The sequence below is a fragment of the Manis pentadactyla genome, chromosome X, assembly GCF_030020395.1.
Source record: "Manis pentadactyla isolate mManPen7 chromosome X, mManPen7.hap1, whole genome shotgun sequence".
Taxonomy (NCBI): Eukaryota; Metazoa; Chordata; class Mammalia; order Pholidota; family Manidae; genus Manis; species Manis pentadactyla.
Genome location: NC_080038.1, coordinates 18,601,423 through 18,612,303, shown reverse-complemented (window position 1 = coordinate 18,612,303; position 10,881 = coordinate 18,601,423).

The window sequence follows — 10,881 nt, the reverse complement described above, 5'->3', positions numbered from 1 at the left end:
AAAATGGGAATAGAGGGCAAGTACCTCAACATAATAAAGGCCATCTATGAAAAACCCACAGCCAACATTATATTGAATAGCGAGAAGCTGAAAGCATTTCCGCTGAGATCGGGAACTAGACAGGGATGCCCACTCTCCCCACTGTTATTTAACATTGTACTAGAGGTCCTAGCCACGGCAATCAGACAAAACAAAAAAATACAAGGAATCCAGATTGGCAAAGAAGAAGTCAAACTGTCACTATTTGCAGATGACATGATACTGTACATAAAAAACCCTAAAGACTCCACCCCAGAACTACTAGAACTGATATCGGAATACAGCAAAGTTGCAGGATACAAAATCAACACACAGAAATCTGTGGCTTTCCTATATACCAACAATGAACCAACAGAAAGAGGAATCAGGAAAACAACTCCATTCACAATTGCATCAAAAAAAATAAAATACCTAGGAATAAACCTAACCAAAGAAGTGAAAGACTTATATTCTGAAAACTACAAGTCACTCTTAAAAGAAATTAAAGGGGACACTAACAGATGGAAACGCATCCCATGCTCATGGCTAGGAAGAATTAATATCGTCAAAATGGCCATCCTGCCCAAAGCAATATACAGATTTGATGCAATCCCTATGAAACTACCAGCAACATTCTTCAATGAACTGGATCAAATAATTCAAAAATTCATATGGAACCACCAAAGACCCCGAATAGCCAAAGCAATCCTGAGAAAGAAGAATAAAGTAGGGGGGATCTCACTCCCCAACTTCAAGCTCTATTATAAAGCCATAGTAATCAAGACAATTTGGTACTGGCACAAGAACAGAGCCACAGACCAATGGAACAGACTAGAGAATCCAGACATTAACTCAGACATATATGGTCAATTAATATTTGATAAAGGAGCCATGGACATACAATGGCGAAATGACAGTCTCTTCAACAGATGGTGCTGGCAAAACTGGACAGCTACATGTAGGAGAATGAAACTGGACCATTGTCTAACCCCATATACAAAAGTAAACTCAAAATGGATCAAAGACCTGAATGTAAGTCACGAAACCATTAAACTCTTGGAAGAAAACATAGGCACAAACCTCTTAGACATAAACATGAGTGACCTCTTCTTGAACATATCTCCCCGGGCAAGGAAAACAACAGCAAAAATGAACAAGTGGGACTATATTAAGCTGAAAAGCTTCTGTACAGCAAAAGACACCATCAATAGAACAAAAAGAAACCCTACAGTATGGGAGAATATCTTTGAAAATGACACATCCGATAAAGGCTTGACGTCCAGAATATATAAAGAGCTCACACGCCTCAACAAACAAAAAACAAATAACCCAATTAAAAAATGGGCAAAGGAACTGAACAGACGGTTCTCCAAAAAAGAAATACAGATGGCCAACAGACACATGAAAAGATGCTCCACATCGCTAATTATCAGAGAAATGCAAATTAAAACTACAATGAGGTATCACCTCACACCAGTAAGGATGGCTGCCATCCAAAAGACAAACAACAACAAATGTTGGCGAGGCTGTGGAGAAAGGGGAACCCTCCTACACTGCTGGTGGGAATGTAAACTTGTTCAACCATTGTGGAAAGCAGTATGGAGGTACATCAAAATGCTCAAAACAGACTTACCATTTGACCCAGGAATTGCACTCCTAGGAATTTACCCTAAGAATGCAGCAATCAAGTATGAGAAAGATCAGTGCACCCCTATGTTTATCGCAGCACTATTTACAATAGCCAAGAATTGGAAGCAACCTAAATGTCCATCGATAGATGAATGGATAAAGAAGATGTGGTACATATACACAATGGAATACTACTCAGCCATAAGAAAAGGGCAAATCCAACCATTTGCAGCAACATGGATGGAGCTGGAGGGTATTTTGCTCAGTGAAACAAGCCAAGCAGAGAAAGAGAAATACCAAATGATTTCACTCATCTGTGGAATATAAGAACAAAGGAAAAACTGAAGGAACAAAACAGCAGCAGAATCACAGAACTCAAGAATGGACTAACAGGTACCAAAGGGAAAGGGACTGGGGAGGATGGGTGGGTAGGGAGGGATAAGGGGGGGAGAAGTAGGGGGGTATTAAGATTAGCATCCATAGCAGGGTGGGAGAAAGGGGAGGGCTGTACAACACAGAGAAGACAAGTAGTGATTCTACAACAGGTTGCTACGCTGATGGACAGTGACTGTAAAGGAGTATATAGGGGGGACCTGGTATAGGGGAGAGCCTAGTAAACAAAGTATTCGTCATGTAAGTGTAGATTAATGATTAAAAAAAAAAAATGCAGTTCCTATGTGGTGACCTCTAATGAGTTCTACACAATAATATAAAGGACATATAAAAGTGTAGGCAAAGGGTCTGTTTGTGTTTATACAGAGGATCAAAGCCTAATTTGGCTACCCCGAAAATTAACTAAGAAACGATATGAAAGAGAACTTCCAACATCAGCACTCTCGGGAAGACTCATGCCAGAAGATGATCATCAAAAAACCCCAACAAAGATCCACACACTGCTACAGCTGTAGATGCACTCATCCCACCAGCTCCTGGACTTGCCATGGGAATGAAGGAGATATCTAAGCTGGCCTGTGCATACAGTAAAACAACAAATTTGACTGGATCTATACTGTTGGAACTCAACCAAGAATTAGGAGAAGTGCAAATTGTAGCGCTCCAAAATCTTACAACTACAGACTATTTACTGTTAAAAGAACATATGGGATGTGAACAGTGCCCAGGAATGGGTTGTTTTAATTTGTCTGATTTTTCTCAAACTACTCAAATTCAGTTAGATAATAACCATCATATCATTGATAAGTTTTCACAAATGCCTAGGGTGCCTAACTGGTTTTCTTGGTTTCACTGGAGATGGCTGGTAATTACAGGTATGCTTTGGTTATGTAACTATACTCCTATTATGTTAATGTGTGTGCGCAATTTAAGTAGTAGCTTAAAATCTATACATGCTGAAGTTACTCTACAAGAAGATATGTCAAAGAAATAATCAATCTTCCCATGTTTTCTCCCGCCTGCTACTTCTATAGCTTTTCTTCTTCCTTCCTAATTACAACCCTTAAATAGAATTCGTGCCTCATATCAAATTTACCGAGTATCATAACTCCTCCAAGTGGTAAAGATACCTCAAGACAAATGCTGGGCATAGAAGCCACAGGGCATAAATATGCAAAGAAATAAAAAGCTAACCATTTCAAACAATAAGGCTTCTCTCTCACTTACCAACTTAACATTTCCCTGTATGGCCCCGGAAGATGACTGGTTAGCCAGAGACGGGTAAGATTCCTCAAGGGAGGAACAACCTAAGACAGGCACAGTCGCAGGGGGGTCATCAGGTGAGAAATTGGGGATCAACAGAGGTGAGGCTTAGAACCTCACCCCCCCGTTCTGAGAGAAATCTTCTGCATACGTGGATGTTTTATTGCCCTGGTCTAGCTTGGATTAACACATAGTCTACAGGCACACACCTGATCATCTACATTTGCTCTCTTACAACACTAAACTATGTTTTCTACCTTTATGTTGTATCTACCTACCACTTCAGCATCTTATTAAAAACAATAAAGAGAGAAATGTGGTATCCACATATAAATCAAGTATAAAAATCAAATGAGTATTCATATTTGAACTGACTGTTTATAGTTCATAATGCATGAGCAAAACCAAAAGTTTCTGTGATGACTGCCCTTGTACTGTTCACCATGTAACTTATTCACTATGTAAGAATTTGTTCTCCATGTAAGAACTTGTTTGTTATGCTCCAGAAGATTGGAGACTGACGAAAATTAGGCTTGGGGTGGATTAATGATTGTGCATTGAGCATTGACTCCCCTATACAGAATTTTATTGTTGTTAACAACCATTTGATCAATAAATATGAGAGATGCCCTAACAACAACAACCAAGAAAAAGTACACACTTCCAATTGTAAAATAAATAAGCAACCGGGATGTAATGTATAGCATAAGGAATATAGTCAAAATATTGTAACAACTTGGTATGGTGATAGCTGGTACTTAGAATTATCATGTATATAAATGTTGAATCACTGTGTTGTACACCTGAAACTAATGTAATGTAATACTGTGTGTCAACTACCCTTCAATAAAAAATAATTATCTAAAAAAAAAAAAAAAAAAAGAAAAGACTAGGAACAACAAATGCTGGCAAGGATGCAGAGAAAGGGGAACCCTCCTACACTGCTGGTGGGAATGTAAACTAGTTCAACCATTGTGGAAAGCAATATGGAGGTTCCTCAAAAAACTAAAAATAGAAATACCATTTGACCCAGGAATTCCACTCCTAGGAATTTACCCAAAGAAAATAACTTCTCGGATTCAAAGAGACATATGCACCTCTATGTTTATCACAGCACTATTTACAATAGCCAAGATAGGGAAGCAACCTAAGTGTCCATCAGTAGACGAATGGATAAAGAAGAGGTGGTACATATACACAATGGAATACTATTCAGCCATAAGAAAGAAACAAATTCTACCATTTGCAACAACATGGATGGAGCTAGGGGTATTGTGCTCAGTGATATAAGTCAGGCAGAGAAAGACAAATACCAAATGATTTCCCTCATCTGTGGAATATAACAACAAAGCAAAACTGAAGAAACAAAATAACAGCAGACTCACAGACTCCAAGAAGGGACTAGTGGTTACCAAAGGGGAGGGCTTTGGGAGGGCGAGTGGGGAGGGAGGGAGAAGGGGATTGTGGGGTATCATGATTGGTGCACATGGTGTGTGGGGGTCACAGAGAAGACAGTGTAGCTCAGAGAAGACAAGTAAGGACTGACTTTGTTGCATCTTACTACACTGATGGACAATGGCTGCAGTGGGGTATAAGGGGGCACTCAATAATAAGGGTGAGTGTAACAACCACATTGTTTTTCTTGTGAACCTTCATAAGAGTGTATATAAATGATACCTTAATTTAAAAAATGGTGAGACAATTAGAGAAATGGTAACACTGAATTGTTGCCAATGTAACTGGATGTATTTTGATATAAACAAACTATTGTTAATTTGGTTTAGGTGTAATGATGCTGTGATTATATCTTTTTTTTTGGTATCATTAATCTACAATTACACGAAGAACATTATGTTTACTAGGCTCCCCCCTTCACCAAGTCTCCCCCATATACCCCTTCACAGTCGCTGTCCATCAGCGTAGTAAGATGCTGTAAAATCACTACTTGCCTTCTCTTTGTTGCACAGCAACCCCTCTTCCCCCACACACACTACACATGCTAATCATAAGGCCCCCTTTCTTTTTCCCTGCCCTTATCCCTCCCTTCCCACTCATCCTCCTCAGTCACTTTCCCTTTGGTAACTGTTAGTACTTTCTTGGGTTCCGTGATTCTGCTGCTGTTTTGGTCCTTCAGTTTTCCTTTGTTCTTATACTCCACATATGAGTGAAATCATTTGGTACTTGTCTTTCTCTGCCTGGCTTATTTCACTGAGCATAATACCCTCTAGCTCCATCCATGTTGTTGCGAATGGTAGGATTTGTTTCTTTCTTATGGCTGAATAGTATTCCATTGTGTATATGTACCACATCTTCTTTATCCATTCATCTACTGATGGACTCTTAGGTTGCTTCTATTTTTTGGCTATTGTAAATAGTGCAGTGATAAACATAGGGGTGCATCTGATTTTTTCAAACTGGAGTGCTGCATTCTTAGGGTACATTCCTAGAAGTGGAATTCCTGGGTCAAATGGTATTTCTATTTTGAGCATTTTGAGGAACCTCCATACTGCTTTCCACAATGGTTGAACTAATTTACATTCCCACCAGCAGTGTAGGAGGGTTCCCCTTTCTCCACAACCTCGCCAACATTTGTTGTTGTTTGTCTTTTTGATGATGGTGATCCTAACTGCTGTGAGGTGATATCTCATTGTGGTTTTAATTTGCATTTCTCTGATGACAAGCAATGTGGAGCTTCTTTTCATGTGTCTGTTGGCCATCTGAACTTCTTCTTTAGAGAACTGTCTATTCAGCTCCTCTGCCCATTTTTTTCATTGGATTATTTGTTTTTTGTTTGTTGAGGTGTGTGAGCTCTTTATATATTTTGGATGTCAAGCCTTTATCGGATCTCTCATTTATGAATATATTCTCCCATACGGTAGGATACATTTTTGTTCTATTGTTGGTGTCCTTTGCTGTACAGAAGCTTTTTAGCTTGATCTAGTCCCACTTGTTCATTTTTGCTTTTGTTTCCCTTGCCCGGGGAGATACATTCATGAAGAAGTCACTCATGTTTATGTCCATGAGATTTTTGTCTATGTTTTTTTCTAAGAGTTTTATGGTTTCATGACTTACATTCAGGTCTTTGATCCATTTCAAATTTACTTTTGTGTATGGGGTTAGACAGTGATCCAGTTTCATTCTCTTACATGCAGCTGTCCAGTTTTGCCAGTACCATCTGTTGAAGAGACTGTCATTTCCCCATTGTATGTCCATGGCTCCTTTATCGTATATTAATTGGCCGTATATGTTTGGGTTAATGTCTGGAATCTCTATTCTGTTCCATTGGTCTGTGGCTCTGTTCTTGTGCCAGTACCAAATTGTCTTGATTACTGTGGCTTTGTAGTAGAGCTTGAAGTTGGGGAGTGAGATCCCCCCTGCTTTATTCTTCCTTCTCAGGATTGCTTTGGCTATTCAGGGTCTTTGGTGGTTCCATATGAATTTTTTAACTATTTGCTCCAGTTCATTGAAGAACGCTGTTGGTAATTTGATAGGGATTGCTTCGAATCTGTATACTGCTTTCGGCAGGATGGCCATTTTGAAGATATTAATTCTTCCTAGCCAGGAGCATGGGATGAGTTTCCATTTGTTAGTGTCCTCTTTAATTTCTCTTTAGAGTGTCTTGTAGTTTTCAGGGTATAGGTCTTTCACTTCTTTGGTTAGGTTTATTCCTAGGTATTTTATTCTTTTTGATGCAATTGTGAATGGAATTGTTTTCCTGATTCCTCTTTCTATTAGTTCATTGTTAGTGTATAGGAAAGCCACAGATTTCTCTGTGTTAATTTTGTATCCTGCAACTTTGCTGAATTCCAATATTAGTTCTAGTAGTTTTGGAGTGGAGTCTTTAGGGTTTTTTATGTACAATATCATGTCATCTGCAAATAGTGACAGTTTGACTTCTTCTTTACCAATCTGGATTCCTTGTATTTCTTTGTTTTGTCTAATTGCCGTGGCTAGGACCTCCAGTACTATGTTGAATAACAGTGGGGAGAGTGGGCATCCCTGTCTTGTTTCCGATCTCAGAGGAAAAGTTTTCAGCCTCTCGCTGTTCACTATGATATTACCTGTGGGTTTATCATATATGGCCTTTATTTTGTAGAGGTACTTGCCCTCTATGCCCATTTTGTTGAGAGTTTTTATCATGAGTGGATGTTGAATTTTGTCAAATGATTTTTCAGCATCTATGGAGATGATCATGTGGTTTTTGTCCTTCTTTTTGTTGATGTGGTGGATGATGTTGATGGATTTTCGAATGTTGTACCATCCTTGCATCCCTGGGATGAATCCCACTTGGTCATGGTGTATGATCCTTTTGATGTATTTTTGAATTCGGTTTGCTAATATTTTCTTGAGTATTTTTGCATATACATTCATCAGGGATATTGGTCTGTAGTTTTCTTTTTTGGTGGGGTCTTTGCCTTGTTTTGGTATTAGGGTGATATTGGCTTCATAGAATGAGTTTCGGAGTATTCTCTCCTCTTCTATTTTTTGGAAAACTTTAAGGAGAATGGGTATTATGTCTTCTCTGTATGTCTGATAAAATTCCGAGGTAAATCCATCTGGCCCGGGGGTTTTGTTCTTGGGTAGTTTTTTTATTACTGATTCAATTTCATTGCTGGTAATTGGTCTGTTTAGATTTTCTGTTTCTTTCTGGGTCAGTCTTGGAAGGTTGTATTTTTCTAGGAAGTTGTCCATTTCTTCTAGGTTTTCCAGCTTCTTAGCATATAGGTTTTCAGAGTATTCTCTAATAATTCTTTGTATTTCTTTGGGGTCCGTCGTGATTTTTCCTTTCTCTTTTCTGATTCTGTTGATGTGTGTTGACTCTATTTTTCTCTTAATAAGTCTGGCTAGAGGCTTATCTATTTTGTTTATTTTCTTGAAGAACCAGCTCTTAGTTTCATTGATTTTTTCTATTGTTTTATTCTTCTCAATTTTATTTATTTCTTCTCTGATCTTTATTATGTCCCTCTGTCTGCTGACCTTAGGCCTCATTTGTTCTTCTTTTTCCAATTTTGATAATTGTGACATTAGACTATTCATTTGGGCTGTTCTTCCTTCTTTAAATATGCCTGGATTGCTATATACTTTCCTCTTAAGACGGCTTTTGCTGTGTCCCACAGAAGTTGGAGCTTTGTGTTGTTGTTGTCATTTGTTTCCATATATTGCTGGATCACCATTTTCATTTGGTCATTGATCCATTGATTATTTAGGAGCATGTTGTTAAGCCTCCATGTGTTTGTGAGCCTTTTTGCTTTCTTTGTACAATTAATTTCTAGTTTTATGCCTTTGTGGTCTGAAAAGTTGGTTGGTAGGATTTCCATCTTTTGGAATTTGCTGAGGCTCTTTTTGTGGCCTAGTATGTGGTCTATTCTGGAGAATGATCCATGTGCACTTGAGAAGAATGTGTATCCTGTTGCTTTTGGATGTAGAGTTCTGTAGATGTCTATTAGGTCCATCTGTTCTGGTGTGTTGTTCAGTGCCTCTGTGTCCTTACTTATTTTCTGTCTGGTGGATCTGTCCTTTGGAGTTAGTGGTGTGTTATAGTCTCCCAAAATGAATGCACTGCATTCTATTTCCTCCTTTAATTCTGTTAGTATTTGTTTCACATATATTGGTGATCCTGTATTGGGTGCATATATGTTTATAATGGTTATATCCTCTTGTTGGACTGAGCCCTTTATCATTATGTAGTGTCCTTCTTTATCTCTTGTTACTTTCTTTATTTTGAAGTTTATTTTGTCTGATCCTAGTATTGCAACACCTGCTTTTTTCTCCCTGTTGTTTGCATGAAATATCTTTTTCCATCCCTTGACTTTTAATCTGTGCATGTCTTTGGGTTTGAGGTGAGTCTCTTGTAAGCAGCGTAGAGATGCGTCTTGCTTTTTTATCCATTCTATTTCTCTGTGTCTTTTGATTGGTGCATTCAGTCCATTTACATTTAGGGTGATTATTCAAAGATATGTACTTATTACCATTGCAGGCTTTAGATTTGTGGTTACCAAATGTTCAAGGTTAGCTTCTTTACTACCTTACTGTCTAACTTAACTCCCTTATTGAGCTATTATAAACACAGTCTGATGATTATTTCTCTCTCTTCTTATTCCTCCTCCTCCATTCTTCATATATTGAGTGTTTTGTTCTGTGCTCTTTTTAGGAGTGCTCCCATCTAAAGCAGTCCCTCTAAAATACCCTGTAGAGGTGGTTTGGTGTGAGGCAAATTCCCTCAACTTTTGCTTGTCTGGAATTGTTTAATCCCTCGTCCATATTTAAATGATAATCGTGCTGGATACAGTATCCTTGGTTCAAGGCCCTTCTGTTTCATTGCATTAAATATATCATGCCATTCTCTTCTGGCCTTTAAGGTTTCTGTTGAGAAGTCTGATGATAGCCTGATTGGTTTTCCTTTGTAGGTGACCTTTTTTCTCTCTCTGGCTCCTTTAATACTCTGTCCTTGTCCTTGATCTTTGCCATTTTAATTATTATGTGTCTTGGTGTTGTCCTCTTTGGGTCCCTTCTCTTGGGAGTTCTGTGTGCCTCCGTAGTCTGAGCAACTATTTTCTCCCCTAGTTTGGGGATATTCTCAGCAATTATTTCTTCAAAGACACTTTCTATCCCTTTCTCTCTCTCTTCTTCATCTGGTACCCCTATAATGTGGATATTGTCCATTTTCGATTGGTCACACAGTTCTCTTAATATTGTTTCATTCCTGGAGATCCTTTTTTCTCTCTCTGCATCAGCTTCTATGCGTTCCTGTTCTCTGGTTTCTATTCCATCAATGGCCTCTTGCATCTTATCCATTCTGCTTATAAATCCTTCCAGAGATTGTTTCACTTCTGTAATCTCCCTCTGGACGTCATCCCTTAGCTCTTGTATATTTCTCTGCAGCTCTGTCAGCATGTTTATGATTTTTATTTTGAATTCTTTTTCAGGGAAACTGGTTAGGTCTGTCTCTGCAGATCCTCTCTCAGGTGTTGTCTTACCTATCTTGGACTGGACTAAATTTTTTGCCTTTTCATGGTGATAGCAGTGGCTGTAGGCAGGTTGTGGGTGTGTCAGCTGGGAGAAGAAAGTCCTTTCCTGCTTGCTGGATGCCTTGCCCTTCTCCGCTGCCTGTGTCAATTACCCACACTCCTGGAGCAGCCACAGGGTTAATCCCCTAAGCTGCTATGGGTGGGGTCTCTGTCAGAGTAGCGCGGAGCTCTGCGGGGAGTGTCAGGCAAGCCAGGTGCACTCCTCCACAATAGCAGCACCCCTGCCGGGCAGCTGTGTGCCAGCAGCAGCCTTTGGGTCTCACCCGGGCCGCTGTTCATTGGGCTGGGATTCTGGTCGGCTGCTGGGAGCGCGGCAGCTCCCTCTGGTACAGCTGCAGGTGCGCGTGAGCCTCTCCTGCGCAGACCTCTCCCGGGCTCCTCTGGTGCCACTGCCGCTGGCACGCGTGGGCCTCACCCAGGCTGTTCAGTCACCGCCATGGCGGGCTCGCACAATTCACTTCCAGTCCCCTCTGTCGCCACCGGCGCACACGATCCACTCCCGGTCCCCTCCAGCACCGCCACCCCCAGCGTGTGCTGCCACTATCCCACT